Source organism: Bombus pascuorum, chromosome 1 (genome assembly GCF_905332965.1).
Source record: "Bombus pascuorum chromosome 1, iyBomPasc1.1, whole genome shotgun sequence".
Lineage (NCBI taxonomy): Eukaryota > Metazoa > Arthropoda > Insecta > Hymenoptera > Apidae > Bombus > Bombus pascuorum.
The window spans coordinates 23,496,068-23,516,899 of NC_083488.1; the positions used below are offsets into that span (position 1 = coordinate 23,496,068).

At 35.1% G+C, this 20,832-nt stretch overlaps 1 protein-coding gene across 3 annotated transcripts in view; it reads right to left on the reverse strand.

Moving 5' to 3' along the window:
* LOC132908362 (probable serine/threonine-protein kinase dyrk2) overlaps window positions 1–19,177 on the reverse strand; it is a 265,251-nt gene extending 246,074 nt beyond the window's left edge. The window contains exon 1 of one of the 3 annotated variants that reach the window (XM_060962359.1): window positions 18,810–19,177. The gene's annotated coding sequence lies outside the window, so the exon portion shown is untranslated. The remainder of the gene's footprint in view (window positions 1–18,809) is intronic. The other 2 variants (XM_060962342.1, XM_060962350.1) reach the window with 2 other exon arrangements.
* Between the last annotated feature and the right edge of the window lie 1,655 nt (window positions 19,178–20,832).

Sequence of the window (20,832 nt, forward strand, 5' to 3'; positions counted from 1 at the left end):
TTTTAAACTCTACATTCATTTTATCTCTCCTCTTCTTTCTTTAACCCTTCTTCTTTTCCTTTCACTTATCTTCCCTTAAATCTTCCTTTCTTCTCTCTTAGCTTCTCTCTTTAATTCTTATTTTCTTTTCTCCTCCGTCGTTTAATACTCGAAGCCGAAGCGAGTACGAAGAGAGAATATTTTTACAGGGGATGACTGATTCATGGCGATCCATGTAATGGCTCATCAACCGCAGCGACACGCGCTCAATTACTTCCACGAGCGTCTCACGTCCCACGCAATTTACTCCTCCAAAGTAGCCTGCAGCCGCCGTGACGATTGTCAATACAAGGCGTTATTCTTCCCCCTAATGACACGCACAACGGATGCAACCTGCGAGACGGCTTCCTCTCCGAGAAAGATTTTATGAACCATTGCGAGTTTTTGCAATTCTGCACGGAGAATTCTTAAGAGAAATCTCTTAAGAGAAAAATAACGAACAATAGATATTAATTTATGCTACTCGTTGATAGGAAATTATTGCAAGATCTTTTTATGAGATTTAATACATGCGAATATTATCTGTTTTTGCAGAAAAATTTCTTTCAGAAACATTATCGAAAATTTATAATTATACGAAAAAAGGAACTGGTTATATGATTTATTACAATTTTTATTTAGGTTAGATATATTCTCTATAACATGCTAACTGAACAAGATTGTTTCTAGCGATGTTAAAAAGATTTAGAGTACAACTTTTAAACTACTTATCCACTCTTTAATCAGATATTTGCACTAAACAAGTTAAACGTGTACCTAAGCGATATAACTCATGTGATTTGCTCTCTGTAAATATATTAAGCTTATCTTATTGTATTAGAAAGATCAAGTATTAGGTTAAAGTGATAAGAATTACACAATCATTGAGATTATATAATCATTTTTAGGAAGCAGAACATTCGAAGATAAAACTCAATATAAAACATTTAAAATTAAAGATCTATGTGACTTATGATACTAAATCTCGTTTAATAAATTTGTTCCATTTTATTGCTAGGAAATTTAATTAAAATAGTGCAATGAGGATTACTGTCCCATTTGAAATATCTTTTTATTGCTTTGAGCGGAACTAATTTAAAGAAAGTCGACTGTTTCCAAGATTCAATCTCGGAAGAAGACTACTTCCTTCGGAGAATCTTATTGTTTTACCTAGTTGTATCTCGTGGCTAGAACGATTTTGGAAACGGAATAACCAATTCAATTTGTAATTTAACCAGGTAAGTTAATTTCATCTTAAAATTCAACAAGAAAAGGACAATATCGACTTCCCAAAATTCTTCTTTCGCGTGTTCGTAATGAGAGAGGCGAATTAAATTACTTGTAACTATTGAAATATACAATTACTTCTTGGCTAATTGTTCCAATAAATTTTACATCAAAGTCTAAGCAATAATATATTATTCTCTTTGTAATTTTATTTCTATCCACACAATTAATACAATGTTCTATGTATTGGAAGAAAATATCCAATTTGAATAAAACTTTTCTTCGAACAAATTAATAAAAGAAACAATTCAAAATAATTCTAAATTTCATCATTCTGAAAATCTCTAATAATTCAATATACACGAGCGTACGCGATTCCTCTATTAAAAAAATATATAACTATCAAATTACATAGTATTTCCCAAAGTCTGTGAAATCTTTCACGCTATACATATCGACAGTCTATGTATATGCTCAAAGGGTTAACAAGTATTCGATCAAAGTTCAATCAATGCAGACATTCAAACGTGACGAAACAGTAACGAAGAACAAAACCCACTTCTAGCAAACCTACCAAAAATATACGTTCCAATTTACAGCAAGCAATTAACGTTCCAACTCCATCCAACGAATCAACGTTAAAAACAAATGATTTCATTGCGCTGTCAATCACAAACAGTTTTATTCGGCCCGGAGCCGATATTCTCCCTAATTCGGTTTTACCAGCCGGTCCGTAGGTTTGATTGATTCGTTCACGTCCGCGCAATCGATTTAATTAACGGCGCGCAAATTAGTCGTGTCGCCGCTGCCGTAGCTCGTGTACGAAATGAAAAAAAAGGCAGGTCGACGTGCCAACGACGACGGCGGCGGCGACGGTTCACCGCGGAAAAGAATGTTTTCTCACGTGTTCACGGATACGACGTCATCAACGTTAAGAGTTAACGGTAACCAACGGAGGCTGCTTCAAGTGACTCACACCTCTTCTTTTCTACATCCTTTTCTTCTTTCGACAATACCGTGACTTCGAATCATTTGCGATTTATAGCCTTGATAATAGCAATGAAACAGGCACTGTTATTGGGTCATCGGAGACGAGAGAATTGATTCTATCGTGAAATTGTTTTGGATGAAATTATATTACTCGGAATATGTATAATCGAATTCAACATTAATACGATGATCAAAAAGTTTATAATTAGTCTTTGGATTTTTATATATTTATGAGAAATTTGAAGATCCGAAAATACATGTAATGCTCACGATATGTAAAAATATATAAAATACCTTTAATTGTACTTACAGAAACATGAAATTTATAGTTGAAAATAATCACAATGAGTGTTAAAAGAATTAGATTTGAAATAATTATAATTGAGGAACGTAGTTGAAAATAAAATTTAGAAAACAAAATAATCCTGTTTGTTCAAGCTTCTTTCGTTTAAGCTCCTCTTGTTTAATTTTACTCGTATCTTCCTAAACAAATTGGATAGCGTAATAAGGAAACGATTTCTTGTGATTATTCAATGAGTGGACAAATTTTAATGAACAACACGAACTATCGGTCTTAAGAAACACAATATCTAAAAAAAGCATCACCAGCTATATTTATCAACGTTTGTTATAAACCAATGTCTGCACGCGTTGATAGTGACTGTTTATTTATAAATTACTCTCCTCTCAGTTTATTTTCAAAATCACCATTTCTGCAGTTGTATCACGAATTAAGCTTCATCTTCTACTTCCCTGTTATTCTACCGAACACGTACAGACGAAACGTACAGTCATTCGAGAAAACGAACAGAACTTGTTCGCTGTACGAATGACGCATTAAAGTGAACGATATACAGTCCTCAGTCAAATGAACAAAATTATCAAAACAAACAAAAGAAACAAGAGGTAACGTATGACCAGCTTAAACGCTATTTAACCTGATAGAATCGAGTTCGACACTTGAGTTGCTTCTCGCTCCTCTGGAAACGAACCCTTGCACTTCTTTGGCCTCCTCCTGGCTTTCCAGCTGGGAACAGAGATATCTAACAGAGGTGACGCGGGAAATCGTGGGAAGTAAGTGATAACAATCGAAAATTCAACCGTAAAATGATACGACACTGTCCAACCAGATGTCTGGAATCGGAAAATATAAAAGTACATGTATTGTACTTTTCTTCTGTTCGAAAACCTTTTTGCGAAGAGAGAGATATTTAAAGAGGAAAGAAATGATGTTTGTTACATCGCGCGAGATGGTCCGTGCGACGTCCCTCTCGGTCTGGCCGCCAAGATCTACCCCTCGGTACACTGACTCGCGAGAAACCCAAGGAACCACCATAAACCGAATCTTTTTAGCTTAATTTCTATAATTTCTTAATTTCACATAAGTATTTTTGATTTATGGAGGGTCCTTTGAGCGGTCCTTGGGTTTGTTGCACGCTCTTGCTAGTTACGGAGAAAGCAAATGTGCCCCGGGAAACAGCTGGTTTTTCCCAAGAACAAGGACACCCATGAGCCACATCAGCAGGAGACTTTCTCCTCGTATTTTGTTTATTAACATTGGCTATAACCAATGGGCATCGCGGATCGTTACCCTCACTTTTCTACCGAAAAGTGTGAACAACGAATCCGCGTTCTTAGTTCAAAAAGGGTACACCCACATCGAGCTGTCCTCCAAAATAGTACGAGATGGGTCAGCTAGTGCTCTTAAACTCCTCGGACAGTCAAGTGTATTGCTCTTACACACCTCGGATAGTCAACTCTACTGTTCTTTCACTCATCGGGCAGTCAAGTCTACTATTCTAACAAGTTCTCGGTATTCAACGCGCCAACTCTATCAACCCTCGGGTTAATCATCGTACTTTCCGACACGACGAAGTCAAATCATTTCTGCCTACGTTCTAAGTGTTGTAATTTGGTGGAAATATATCTATGTTATATAAGTGTAGACTACAGTTATTCAACAACAAACACCCCTGTTATCCCAAAAGAAATAAGGGGATCGCCCTGCTCGTGGTGTCGATTCGTATAATCGTAACGGGAATTTACGACTCCCGTTGACGCGCTTCAACGCGATCGCGTCTCCCCGCGACTGGACGAAAATACAATGTTAATTACGGTTTTAATTTGTATATGTGCAAACATCTTTTTTCATATGATAAGAATTAAATGTACGGTAGAAGTAGAGATAAACAATTTGTATATCTGAAGTTTATAATGTAGTAAGAATTCGAAACTGATTCTCTCAATTAGCAATGATTGTTCGTTTATATATAATAATAGGAGTTTGAGATGATTCCTATAAGTGCGCCGTTTTAAGTTTATAAAATTTCTATGAAAAATTACGAATTGGTCATTTCAGCCACTCTGATAGATCAAGTATTAGCTCGATGGAGAATCGAAGTCTCTCTAATTCCATGTAAGCAAGTCGAATGAATGAAAGTGCAATCAGTGAAATCAATATTGCTTTTTCTCGGACGGCACACTCGTGCAATATACGTACCTACTTTAGCACACTTTCATTGAACCTCGCGTCGCTCACGAGAAGAGGTTGATTAGAATAGCATCCACATTTGCTTAAAACCGCGTGAAACGCGTTTCATTAACCATTACGATCCCATCGTTAACCTCTTCCATAAACGATCGACGTTATCTCTAGTAGATTCGCAAATAGGATTTCGATTTCGATGAATAGGAAAAAACAAATCTCTTATCGGCTTTTCACAGGAAAAATTTTTTTAAATTGAGATAAAGCTTGGTAATACTATTTATATATATAATTTTCCATCTAACGATATTAACGAATCGATAAGTTAGAAGATGTAAGCTATGGACTTCCTTTAACTTACGAATTTAATTTGTAGAAAATGTAATATATCACCATAGGATAACAGAATTAAGTTCAATTATGAATTTATTATGTATTCGATACTTGCGTACGTTATTTAAAATATTAATCAATAGAAACAAATATTATCAAGATGCACGTTCACGAGAAATTGTGATGGGAATATATATGAGACACCTTGTTGATCTTTTCAATAAACAGTATGAACGTCACCGTAAGTAACTTTGCGTTACGCAAACGACTTGCACTTTCGTACTGCTTTTTTCTTCCCACATTTCTCGTATGAGTAAGTACACCCACCAGTGTCTGTATGCTACTCCTTCCACTTGATTGCTATACAGTACATCTCTTGTTATTATTTTTCCACAAATCATCATTTGCGTTAGTTATACCTACGCGAGAAGTTATTCTTGGCACGGCTTTCCCAGTATTGATACGTATTATCAGTATCACAGTTAGTTGTACCGAATGTTTCAAAATCGTAGGTACGTACTGCATTAGGTTTTAAGGGTTGCAAAGAATCTGCCAATGCCGCAACAAGTAAATTATTCTAAATTCAATAATTGTTCTACATTTGTCGCTATCCTGGAACTTTTATGTTTTGATTTTTAGCAAGAAGAATTTATAACGTTTCGCGAAGATGTTTAATATAAAATTAAAAAGAAAGATCATGCATCCCAATAAAACAAATTTCTAATATTTTGTCCCAACTTGAGATTACATTCAATGATAGAAAAATGCAATTGTATTGAAAATGACTCCACTTTGAAAGTCCTTGCCGTATGTATGAAATTACATAAAATACTTCATTTGTAGATGTTGTAGAATTTGTAGAATATCATGTTTCTACTATCTTGTTATAAATGAACAAAATCTTGCTATAAATCTTACTATAGCATCTATCAAACGTGACCCACTATTGTAATATTGGTAATACCTATATTAACCTAGAACCTCCACAATTGCGACACCCTCTACAAAGATATAATATCACCGTATTTATTAATAACTTGCGAACGTTTCGCAAAAGCTGCCGATAGATATCCAGCAGCAATCGGTGGCCCTATTTCTTCAATGACGAATCGATCCATCTTGAAAGAAACGTTTTCTCTCGTTTCACGATCTGTTTGTTCGGAATTGAGACAAAGACGAGGCAAGATTGCAAATGAAACGAGTATCACGAACAGACCGCTCCGTACATCAGAGCCAATTTATCGGCCATTATACGTTTGCCTTTGCTAATAGTTCCTTCGTGTGATTTATTTTATTGACTAAACGCAAAAATATTCCTCATAATTCGTCAATCTAAATATTCAGACGACAAAACAACGTAACAACAAAGCGTCGGTTAATTAAACAAATTAACGATACATCCGTCAAACCGACGTATTAATCTGATTTATAATCCGGCCTTATCCTGATTAAACCGCACGAGGCATGCTAACTCGATATTTAATGAACGATGCTATACTGTGCAACGTTAATCACTTTGATTTTCTCAGGGTACGATAGAGGGGAGTCTATAGTACAGAAGGCAGTATAATAAATCTCGATTAACGCAGATCGCAGTGGCAATGAAAAGTGAAATTCCCCTTTGAATTTATGATATCATTACAGCCACATGAGTGAAAGCGTATTTTCGTGTAAATCACTTTTGGTATTTTATAGGGTTTCTGTAATAATAAATTTCAAATTTTCAGAATGATTTTTGTCCAATATGAGGATCTTATTTCCTAAACATTGGATCTCTGATAATTTCCGTGACTTCTCTTGTATTTTAGTGTAACGTTATATGGTTTGATATATTATAAATTATTGTATGCGGGTACTTGTTTCGCTTAAACGTTAATTACGAAAATCTGGTCGGTTTTTTATCTCGATACCATAATCTGAAATTCATTTCTTCGTCCATCATGAATCTTCACAGAGAATTACCCATTTCTATTGATATTACTGTTGCTAATTAGTAATCTTTAATTACATACGTACGTATTTCTGCAATTTCTCCACGAACATGTAATGTCATGGATTATATAGAATCTTACTGATTAAATCAGTGCGTTATGAAACTAGAGGAGTAATCTTAAAAAGTAACTTCTACCCTGAAGAAATAACCAAAAAGTCAGCGAACTCCGCAGCTGGTTTGCGTTCTAGTCAATTATCTTCGAGTTTCACGTAAAGTAGTCGACGAAGGACTTCATAAACGAGACTTAAGAATCGATATAATTCCACTTTAAGCTCGACCAAGGCGAATGATATCAAGAAAAGAACATTTACAAGTGGTCGCAGTCGTTACAAGAGGGATTGCGAAGAAGTCCAAGCAACTTTGTTGCTATAATCTGCCAAAAAGAAAGTGGTCGGAGCCTTAACGACCGGGCGTTCGATCGAACCATCGTCGTTTATATCCCTCATCGACAGTTTGACCGTGAAGCAACAAAGTTTTCTTCGCTGGAAGCCAAAGTGCACGGAAAGCAAAGTACAGTAGATGCGAACGATGTAGCGAGATCGAGAAATCGATAAATGATCAAAGTTTACGATTTTGCGTGACTATAATGTTGGATTCGTACTGATCAGAGTTACTCGGAATAAATTGCTCGGTATAATTGAACCATGGAAAAAGAATACAAATTCTTGAATGACACTTTCTCCAAAGAAACGCTATTGGTTACCTAATCGATTAATACCCATGCTCAACGTTTTATTTTACGATCTCGCTATATCACCTACTATACACAGAGATCGAATCTGTCTCGTGTGGAATCACCCAGGCATAGTAGCTGGTTGGCCATTCGAAAGGAATGAGGATAGAAGGAACGGTTAGGCCAGGCCAGATATATTTAACCTCTTCGCTGTGCACTCCGTCCGCAAGGAGCAACACTTGCTCTCCGCGATTTAAATAAATGCACGCGCTCCGAATACCAACCATTGTTTCGTTCTGCAACGCGACCACTTATGAGAACACTTTTCTCAGCAGCAAACGTAACGACAACGTCGATGCCGTGATAAAAACACCGTGCAAAACGGTGTCCCTTTCTTTAGAATGTATACTGATGTTGCTATTTTTAGGTAGGTAGAGTATTGGGTTGATTGCGTTCCTGTGAAAGGATCAACGGTCGAGGTTGTTGCAGATATTGTTGTACAGATTGTCCCAGTTTTGCTTACGATAATCTGCAGATAGAAATTCCAATATATTATAAAGTAAGGTTTCTGAAAAGATATATGCAATCTTAATTAGAGATTGATTGTTATAGGAGAAGATATTAATACTGTAAGATTTTGTTTATAATTAATTAAACATATGCAGGATTTTTTTATAAAGCAAATGACTGATTGTTATAATATTACAAGTCAATAGCTGTTAGGTTAAATTGAATCTTTTACAGATTTTGTTCAGATATTCGTACAAGGGTAGAGTATTTAAAACGATATATCACATATATTTTTAATAAAATTATATTTTCATCTTGGACGTAGTCGTCTATGAGAAAATACTGGAAACTTAAGCAGAGAAATTAGTTTATAGATATCGTAATAATTAATACTAATATATTATTTATACGAGCAAGAAATTTCAGAGCCGATTGTAATAATTTCATATGAACATTTTGCAGCAGTTTGCAGACACGAAGCTTTACTTTGCATTAAAACTAGGGAAACTAGATAAGATTTAGACAGAAAAAACGAAGATAAGGCAGATAAGAGCAGAAACCAAACATTCTACAAATTAAGCATTATCCTCAATTTGTATTTACCTCATTTAATTCAAGTCCATCTGTCCACTTTCATTTAACGAGAGGCCAATGTTTGAAAATTAATTAACAACAAAAAGATCTATATTTTATTGTGTACTTATCGTCAAGTGTCAAATCCACCCTGTAGATTGCAAAAATTCACGATACAAAAAAAATAGTTTTTTCGTTGAGAAAACGATACACGTACGAATAATTCAACGTTGCTTACTTTGGACAAGGATAAAAATATTTGTAGCCAGGAATCACGTTGCCGACGCGACATCTGTTCAAATACAAAATCAACGACATCCTGAAAACGCTCGAATAAATCGTGCCTTTCCTCATGGTGACCTCGCCTTTATACGTAGATCCGATTTGTTATAAACGAGACCACGCAGCGTCGCGTCACTGTCAAATCTGGACGTAGTCTTAGTGAGTCACTGACTCCAACAGCTGTACGATTTCTGATTCAGCAATTAAATACCGCATTGCGAAACACGATACTCTACAAAATACATATTTCACCTATACTTCCTTCTGCATTGCTTTCGTTGAAATATTTTTCCCTCTTACTTTTCTCTCCAGATATGTATATTTTAGAAAAATCGCGAATAAAACGGGATCAAAATATATCGAATTGATATTAAAGTCAAAATCTACTTAAAAGCTCTGTATATTTTAATGATATCAATTAAAATATAACATCCATTCCAACATTGGAGTAAAACATTCACATTGGAGTAAAAATTGCACTTCTGCCGCCTATTCTTTTATTTACCTTTCAAGCTAACAAGCTTCTCGAACAGTTGTAAAAATTCTTTAAAAAATTACATATGCATACATGAAACAAATTTCAACTTTGAGGAAAGAAACTACGTCAAAGAGTTTCGAGAAACAATTCCAGCTCTTAGTCTATAAATTGCAATTCAGAAATACCAAAGCCTATCTACCAGAAATACCAAAATAAAATCCAAAATCAAAAATATGAACATAAATATGAAATAAACGCGCATACGTGAAAATGTGTACTGAGAAAGTTTCACGCCCTCATGAAGAACAACCAGCAGAAAGCAAAACGGTATCGAACCGACGATATACACACGGGGAGAGATCTCGATGATAAAAATAGATTCTGAAACGGGCGTGAGGACCCTTTCGTCGGGTCTAAGTGCGTAAGTGGCGTGTGGAGTGGTTGACCAGTTGGTCGGAAGTGCACACTCGCTGGATGGGACGTCAGCACGAATCGTGACGAAAGGATGCAACGCCGATTGGATGAGAGAGACAGAGAGAGAAACTTTTGCAAGCGAGCGAGAGCGAGATAGTCGACCGATATTACATAGAGGCCATGGAGGGCCAGAGGGAGGGGAGGTTTTCCTTTTTAAAAGAAACGGGACACGCCGTGATATAATCGCGTAATCGTTGCGTCGAGAGAAGTCAAAGGCACGAAGCGTGCACACGATCGTTTCGGCTCCGGTTCGACTCGTGATTCCGGCTCTTCTTCCTTTCTTCTTCGCTCCATACGTCCCAACGAGGGAAGAACGAAAGGAAGACAAAGATAGAAAAAGAATGTCTGTAAAGCACAGCCGTCGTATTGCTCCTTGCGAGTCGTGCCTCAACTTTCACTTTGATCTGTTACGCCTCGACAATATCCCGCTTCGTCTCCTCCCCACCATTCTGTCCGTGTATCCCCACGTCGCGTCGTCGTCGCGTCGTGTCGATCCTGTTCTGATTCCTACGTTGCGAGGATACAAGGTAACGAGACGTATAAACGCTGCACAACTGTACGGTCACCGATAAACGATAGGCCGATAGGGGGCTAACTGTCACTACTCCGTGATATGACGTCATGGACGTCGTGCAATCGATAGCAAGACGAAAGGGATGCAGAATGCAGGTGTGCAACGAGATGCACATTCAGACGAGATATACCGTCGGTCGTAAATAGACCGGAGATATTCGCGTATTTATAGGAAACTTAAAGACGCAAAAATATACAGAATGCAGATAATATGTGAAAGTACATAGTATATCTAGATAGATTATTGATCATAATACTTGGTAGTAGATGTTTCAAAATGATAGATAGGACAGACTAGACTAGACTAGAGTAGCGCTGCATTAACCGGGCTAAGACTAGGATTTTGCTTCTTTACCTGACCATTGCTAGCCTCACAGCTTCTTGACATTACGGAATGGTTCATAGCGTTAAGTATATAAAATAAACAAATACGTCAGCAATTGTTATCTCATTCGTATTCGACGAAGAAAGAGTTACTTGGAGCATCGATAATTGGCCTAATAAGGTCTTATTCCATTTACGGGATCAATTAAAGAAACACAACTATATTGGAGATTTGGCAAGAATCTTAACCAGGTTACTTGACGATTAACGAGAAACTGGGATAAATCATGGAAAATGGATGGTTTTGTATGCCATGGTGGAGTCATACGAAAGAGGAACCTTCTTACAAACTGACAATGATACACCGGTACTCGGAACTGATTCCACCGAAGCGAGAACAATGCCCCTCTTGTTTGCTGGCGGTTAAATAGACGCCGTTTCAGAATTTTTGGCACGGCTCCCTCTACCTTCTTCTCAATGGCAAACAGAGTGACTTTTCTGCTATTTTCATTTCTTCCTTTTTTTCCTTTTGTTTTCTTTTAACAACTAATCCAAAGAGATTATTGGTTATTATTGAAATTATTGGTTAGTAATTAAAATAAATTGCAATATTCGTATATTGTAATTTTATTTATGTATTGATATGTATGATATTACGGTGTTAGGTATACTACGAAGTAGTTGACTTCTATTAAATATGGGCTGATACAAACTTGGCACTGATAATCAAAATAAATTGCAATATTTCTCTTTTGCACTGTTAAATAGATTTAACGAATATTCTTACGTTATTAAAGACAAGAATAAGAAGAAAATATTAAAAATTCAGAAGAGGAGACAGCGCATTATATTCTTTTTAAGATACTTTTCTATCGATTTTCATTTGCAAGATTTCCAGCTGTTTCGCAGTTTATTAGGAGGTCGAGCATGCGTGGCGAGGCAGTCAATTTCACGATGAAGAAACAGAAACGCGTAAGGAATGAAAGAAAAAATTATCGCTGTGAACCAGTCTCGGCTCGGAGTTAAAAATATGGCCAATTAAAGACCCACACAAAGCTGAATGCAAGGGCCAACGTATTCTGGCTTGACAAATCCGAGATGAAACAGACTCGTCGACTTTCCCCATTTGTTTCCTCTTGAATGCGAAATATCTCTGTAATTGCATTCAGCATTCTTTCCTTACAATTCCTCTTCTTTTTTACTTTCTTCAAAAATTTACCAGATCATTGTTTGTACGCATGAATTTAAGATATCTTCATTTATATCGTAACCATGATATTATGATTTATATTATTAAGTCTATTAATTGGTGTAATAATTTATCGGATAATGAAATAGCGATGTCAGTTAGTAATCTTTCGGAATTTCTTCAGCAGTTTTGGAAATATGGAATATTAACAAAATTTGAAATGAACAAAATGAAGCCAAGAACGTTATAAAAATGGATGATGAGTTATAAAAAAGAAAACTAAGTAAAGACTACATGAAAAAGTGCTATAAAAGCAATATTAAAGTAATAAAAATAATTATTACAGGAAAAATAAATATTTGTTAACACAATAACCTACTACAGCTTAATTTCTACACACATGAAAAATCAAAAGGAAGCTTGCGGTTTCGTTTTTTCTCAAAACATGTTAATTTGAATATCGCTAGGGTTTTCGTTTTTATACGGAATAAATTATTCAAAAAAACGAATTTTTCTACCTGGATGTCCAGCGACCGATTCTTTTTTTCATTGGAGCACCACTTTTCGTTCGTGTTCCAGGCCTCCGCGTACACAGACATGGAGGCATGTGGGACGATCAAGATTTAAGGCCGGTTCCGAAGATTTAAGATCTAGTCGCGTTGCGTTACGAACATTATTTATTTTTGCAAAATGTTGCAGAACTTGACACGAACCACCGTGAAAAGAAAAAAAGAAAAGAATACACGCAACGGTTGAAAGTTGAAAAACAAGTCCATGGAAGAAGATAAACTTCTACTTGAAAAAAGAATATGTCTCGTGAATCGTCTTACTTCGATATGTCTTTGAATTCGTGGCAATATTGAATTTCGATTAAAAAACATTGCCGCAAAGTAAGAAGTGGTTCGATTAAAATTGGTAGAATGTCATATTAGGAATGACACGGGCTCAAAAGCAAAAAGAATGTAAGAATGTAAAATCTTGGATCTGAGAAAAATGTAGATAAAATAAAATTTTTATGATTTAACCATTTTCGTGACAAAATCGTCACTATTAAAACTATCGACCTCCGACCGATACTTAAATATATTACAGACCTGTCTTAGTCAAATTCAAATTGAATTTTGTAAAAGAAAGTGAATTTTGTAAAAATATCGCTAGAAAGATTTTAATGTTACTAATAATTTAATAGAGAAGATCTGTATACTTTGAAACATTAAAACACATGATGTGCAATCACAGAGACTTGAAAATTTATCACAAAACCCCCTAAATAAAACAGATTATCTGATTTATCGTTTCCTATATTTATCTCCTTTGGATCAAAATTTAAAAAATTGGAATTACACGATCGAAGAATAAATAATGCACAAAATATTACAAAATATACCTTCCAGCATTTTCTTATCTGAGTAACCACGATCGAACAAGGAAAATGTAATCACGATGGAGAGTCATTAGACGATGAGAAATTTTCGAAAGTTTCAATGGAATCGTGCTCAAGCAGGAGACTTATCAAAGGGGGAGACCTATGGCATCTGTTTGATTCCTGGTCCTGTGAGTTTGAGGGTCAATCGATAACGAATCTAAATATTGGCTTCGCCTTTTACTTTTATCAACCTGCACAATCCTTAAGTGCCCGGTCGATCGTAGTTCTCCTTATATATTATATATACAGAAAATATCGTAAAAACAAGATGATGACGAAAAATGAGGTCATCGTTACAAGCAGTCACCCTCCTACGAGTCCTATGATGTAACAGAACTGGACATTTTGAACATTTGCAACGGCGAATAAGTATCTGATGAACTTTTTTAACTTATTTACCTTCTTGAAATCGATTACTCTCATCGTCAAAGATATATCGAAGTACAAGCGGTTTAACGTACTCGATTTATTGTAGATTATCAATGAAATCTGCATTATGATCATTATGTACCGTTTAAAAGAATTTAGCAGATCGTATCTGAGAAAAGAGAAAAGAGTTTATACTCTGCAGAGGATGATTCATCCAGCTCGATCCAACGATTTTAAGTTATTCTTAAATTATACTTTATATTAAAAAATTAGCGAAACAACATCTTTATTAATTTATGGAAAGTTTGGAGCAAAATTTTTTTACACGCAATGAGCTTCTTCGCACGTTATTCCGAGAAATAAGAATGTTATAGTTAATAATATAATTTATATATGATTTACAAATTTTCTAAATTAAGTCATTCGACCATTATCGACGAAATAGCCAAATGAACGAAGATTGTTTCAGAAGAGGAGAATTTAGTACAAAAAGTACTAAATTGAACGCTGCAATATTACAAGATTCGATTTTTCGCTCAACTTCTTCCTTACTTATTCATCTTCACTCGATTGTAATTAATAACACCAATTATTCGTTTCCATCTCTATGTCGAACGATGTAGAAATTTACCGAGCCATCGAACGCGACAGGGAAGATTAACGAGACCTGAAAATGCGTTCGATATACACGTTTCCAACAGAGATCGATTGTCATACTGCGACACTAGTGTTGGAGAGTTGGCACAAACTCGGGGATTGCCTTTAACGGTCGGCCCTGAGATCAAACTCCAGATCAACCAAGATCTTCCGGCGATCCTCCTCGTTTCATCAATTTAGCCTCTTAAAAAATATTGGCACATGGTATATAGTTTTTCTCAATTTGTGCATGACTTCAAGAATTATAATGAAGATTAATGCGAGTAAACAACTCTGAGTGTATGAAATCGTTTTGTGAATAGTTAACTTTAATAGTAGTTCGCAAAAATACTTGGACATTTGGCATAGGAAACTTTCATGTATATATTGTATATATTATATAGAAAACATTTTGAAATCTCATTAGCTCTGTAACGAATTTCATGATTACATTGGCCAACGAACGACTTGTATCTACACTTCTTCACTCAAAAGATAGACAAAAAGCTTTTTATAATATATTCCTATATTTTTATTTTATATAGCCTTAGGTACAATATTGATTCATCATAGCTGATCTATATATTGAAAGGAATAAACTGAATAACACGCTCTCCCTAATACGAACTAAATAGCGAAGGGCTTAATTCAGATCAATATTCGAGGAAGAGCCTTTTGAATATAGGTGTACAGATATTATCGAGCTTCTTTCAATCTGTTCGTAGCTTTTTTATATAGGGATATTTATTATTTTATTATGTCCTACAATATAATTATTTGTAGGAAAAAATATATTCAAATAAGAACCACGAAAATATAAACATTAAAATAAATAGTTGACACAGCTTTTCATCTACATCGTTTGTTTCTCTTTTCGAGCGATTTAAAGGTGAATTTATCGCCTGTACATGAGCACACTTGTTTGAACACGCAGTAAAACCAGAAATCGGTATAACGTTCAAGCAATCACGATAACGTCACGCTAAAATAAAACCGAAAATGATTCGAAAAGTACTCGAACCATCCGTAAACGTGTATTCTGTTCGATGTTTACGATCGTAGGTACGCATGTATTACAAAGAGTTCTCAGGTCTGGAATAAAAATCGCCTTTGCTAATGGCTCAATTTCAATAATCGTTGAATCGTTGAATTAATCTCTCTCTCTCTCTCTCTCTTTCTCTCTGGGAGCTCTTGTTTCACGAAACGGAACTATGTCACAATAAATTGTGTTTACGTATTACGAAGTCATCGATAAAACGTCGAACCTTGATGGGAAAAAAAAAACGAGAAATAACGAGATTAAAACATTTCATCGGGTACTTTAACTGGAGTAGATAAATAAAATCTTGCAAAGAATAGGTCGATATTAAAGTGATATGTTCCTCGTTAAGAATAAATAATTATTTTCTTTAAATTACTTTAAAATTGAAACCTTGTTCAATATAATGGAAATTTTCTAGTAAATATATTGTCATACAAAATTCATAATATCCACTGTTTCTCTAATATTTTGTTTTTAAAATGTTTATTACATATGTATTTAAATTTTTAAACAAGATTTTAGTCTTTTTAGATAGTAAGGAGAATTGTAATTAATTACAAATAGTAAGGAGGATTTTAATTAATTACAAAGAATAAAATCTTTTAATTTTTTTAAATAATGACTTGCAAAAAAGGTCCCATTTAAAAGGTATGCAATTATCCCATTATGAACGCTGTTTTCGAACAGATAAAAACTTAAAATGCTGTTTATCGCTTTTTTTGATTCTTTGCTACGCTTCGACTTTCGAATTTCTGCCGCGACTTGAAAAAAAAGAAAAAACAAACAAACCGCGATAAAACTCGTTTCTCACGTCCAACGTATACAATTGTGTCTGCCTCGGTACACACCACTCGTTCTGTACGAGCACACTTATTGAAACGTTTTCTGTTCACTTGATTACGCTACGAAATTAGCAAGATGCCGGTACGGAACGTAATCGAATATAGTCATTTTAAAGTCCCTACTAACGAGAATTGCTTCCTGAAAACTTGCCACAACCATCATTTTCTCCCGCGATAAAACGCGAAATAAATGAAGACATAAAGCAACTATGCATTCGATAATCGTAGAAATCTCTCACCAATTTCAATAATAATTTTTGTAATTTAAAACTTTTCTAAAATAAATCTTAACTATTTTTATTACCATAATAGATACCTATTATTTTGATATTATCGATGTAAAATTTATTTATCCTTTGTTATTCGAGTCCTTTTGCACGATTATATTAATATCCACTCAATAAGAATACGACAATATTACGCTTTGGTAGTTGAAATTACAACAATATGTAATATTATTCAAGCTTCAAATTATACCTCCGCTTTATATCCCTCGACACAAGAGATAGTATACTTTTTTTCTTTATAATTTTTGTCGAGTACAAAGAGAAATATGACTAAGCGAATGAAGAAACAGTAGCAGATACTCGTTGTATTTATAACGCACCACGAATACCACACCAAGTACTTTACGATTACATGGTATAATTACGTACAATTTCGTACTCTACGTTGCTGAAAGCACTACCAGTGTTATGCACACAAGCAAGCGTACCAATTGTACGTTCGCCTCTCAAATATACATATGTACGTACGACAATATTCATACGCGCATAAGAACAACAAAAACAGAATCCTTATTATTAAGTACGCACCTTAGTTTCAAACATCGTTTAGCATTTCAGCTTCTACTTCGTCCCACGAAGTGTGATTATGGGTACAATTTTTCTCTTTTACCTTTTTCGTTAGTAAATTATATAGAATTACGGTTTATTTAGCGTCCTTTTGGAGGCCTGCTTTTAATTATTAGATTAAGGCACATGAAATGTTCTCTAAGTTTTAGTTAGGTAAACCAACGTTGCCATATAAAAAAAGAAATTTATTACAAATTACGTATTTCGAGTGTTAAAAAGATTTTTGATAGAAATATCGAAACTTTATTATTGGATCTCATGAATAATCAGAATATTTATGTGACTCTTGAATTTTGGAAAAGTGCAATGTAAATTACTAGAAACATAAATTTATCAATCGAGGAATGCATAAATTATTTTAAAAGATATTCTAACCTTATTTCGATAATTTTTATATTCTACGGTTGATAATAGTTCTTATAGATTTTAAATAATGAAGCTAGCTGAAGCTAGAATCAATATGGACATTATTTTGATTATATGATGTTTCAATTTCAAACTATGTGCGGTTATTTGGAAAAACATTTCATATAACCCAATCTAACATTTATTCGGACCGCCTTTGATTTTATTTCTATAAAATTTATTTTTATCTGTGTTTATCATAATCAACGAGCGATAAACAGAACAGAAAATGAAACAAAGAAAGTATTATACGATATCCTTTTTCTTAACAGTATGTTATTTCCGTTGGTTTTTGACGTGTGTCGCATTCTTGCGACAAATTCACGAAACCGGAAACACATGTGGCGGTTTCGCGGCGAAATGTTTTTCAACCACAGAATCGAAAACCTAACCTACCTCGCGTTCATCTATCTTCCTCTTCATTACATCATTTCACCGTATCTCGAAGCTACATACATTTTACATTGTATACACGTGTGAAAACCTTGCCCAATGTTTGTTCTCTTTCTTTCGAACAAGTTCGTTAGTAACATCTTAACTAAATTAGGTTGTCTAACGAAATATCCTTCCGCGGAACGACAAGAAAGAATCGCGGGGCAAGGACCATAGTGCCTCTCTTATGCCAATTATGAATATGCCATTTCGACAGATTATAGAAATTCACAATCGAATGTACAATTCTTTAATGCTTAAAATCACAAGATGGGACATTATATCTGTTATATTACATTTATTGACTTAATATTAGAATTATCAAAGTAATCAAAGTGATAAATTTTTTATAGTAATTGCATAGATTTACAACGATGCACTTTCGATAAAAGCTTTTCCTTTCCTTTACACTATTTTCTCATATACCTTTCATTTTCTCTTATTATACGAGTCATCGATAGTTTCGATATTAATTTATATACTTCAATACAAAAGAAAGAGATATTTAATCCATTTCTTTATTAAAAGAATGAAAATCTGCATATTCACATCGATATAAGAAAGACGATATATGATTCTTCGAAGACAAGAATCCACGTTCGCGACACTTTAGAAACGGTACAAGGAACAGAGCGTACGCGACAATTTTTCTAAGATAAAAGACATTTGTGTGTTACTTACCATGCAGAAGAACTTCACGTCGGCGTTACGCCCGCGCACGAAAACAATCTAAAGACGTACTCCAAAAAATCCGTGAGCGTGTGTCGTGGTCCTGGTTTGGTCAGGAAAGATTCCTCTGGATTGTAGCCTTGCCGTTTCCCTCGGTCTTTGTTACCTTCGCAGGTACGGATGGATAGCTGGCGAATAGAAAAACCTCACACGCGTAGTCCCGCAGTGGAGAATAAAAAAAGAACGATACGCGATGAATCGAAGTCAAGTGCAATACACACACGAACAACCGCACGGCGCGCGGGTTCAGCGGCCGACTGAAAGGATGCAGTCGCGTTTGGTCCGCCATGGTCCGCTCACGGACCCCTGTGGCCCCTCGTGGTCCGGCCATCCCCCCACCAGATCGCGACAACAGAGACAAAGCAGCTGCGCGCGCACCTACACATTTTTTGACCCTCCACCATTCTCCCTTCCCTCTTTTCCCCACTCTACGACCCTTAGGCTCGATTCACCGCCGTATCGTCCCTTAAGTCTTCTCATTCGTACACACATGCATATTCTCTAGTGATAGGATCGATTCACCAGGAATTTCTAATTCTCCACTCATTCGATAAATGAATCTTTGAGAAATCTGAAATATGAACAGAATGTATTGTAATTATGTTAATGGTACACACTTGTTCGTAAATTATATTTCATTGTAACGTTTTTAATCACATTAAATACAATTCTCGAGCGTTTATAATAATTAATGTGTAACGATTAAATGTGGATATTTGCGATTAAAATAAGTGAAGATGTTTGTAAGAAAAATTGGAATTAGATTAGTAATAAATAAAATGCGGGTTTTTTTATATTTATAGGAAATTTGTAGCTGTAGAAATGTATATAAATTCTATTTTTGAAATTATATATTTATAAAAATGCGAATTTGCATAAATATCCGTAGTCTAGTAATAAAACTATAGAAATATATGTAAGTACATACATATTTAAACCATTTAGAAATACGTAAACGCCTGCTTTCGTTTACACTGAATTGTATAACCTTTGTAATCTGAAGGAGGATAATAAACATACGTACATATATAGAAGTACGCTGGTCAACTCCATAAATTGGAAAGTTCAGGGATGTGATAATGTTACAAGTACTATTTTTTAAATTTACCTTAAAGTTTACTATTATTTATGTCGTCCTCATAAATACTTGTGTAATGAAATTAAGAAATAAATAAAAAGTGCAGTTGACCAGTTTGTCTTCTGAAAAACTTATTTACTGCTGTTGAAATAATTAAAAAATAATAAGACAATACCTTCTGAAATAACTCATCCAAATATGAAGGCTTCCTAAAGTGTTATCGCCGGTATTCATAATTGATCTTAAGTCGTTTGTTAGAGTATCGAAAACGGATCAAGAGGGTATTGCTCCCATCGCTAATAAGGCGTCGCACACATCACTACCCAGGAGTCCTTAGTCGACACTCTCACCCGCGCTGCCGCTCACCTCCTCTTTCTTCCACTTGCAGACTCGTCATAGGCCCTGTTTACACCCCGCGAGAAGGAGAGACTGTTACCGGTCTGGTAGCTTATATCGATGTAGGAAAAAGTGTGTATTATACCGACCGATCCTATTGCACTGGTTGCATCGAGGTAACCGCCTTGCAATTCGACGGACCAGTGTTAGACTACCATTGGTGTCGAAGAACATGAACACGATGACGACCTTCTAATGCCTCCTGATAACACGCTACTTGCGTAATAGAAAATGTACAACATTTAGTTTCTGCACTATAAAGATATAGTGCAAGTTGCTAGATCTGATCACGAAATTAAAGACAATTAGGATTATTCTTGTATTTGTTTCATTTGCTTGATTTTTCGATCGATGCAATAACAAAATAATGTTTCATTAATTGTGACTTTTACTTCAAATAATTTTAGGAATAAGAATAATTTTACTGAACATTTTTTAACATTTTTACGAGAAATTATTACCAACATATATGTATAGCGTCTAATTATTACAAATAATTCC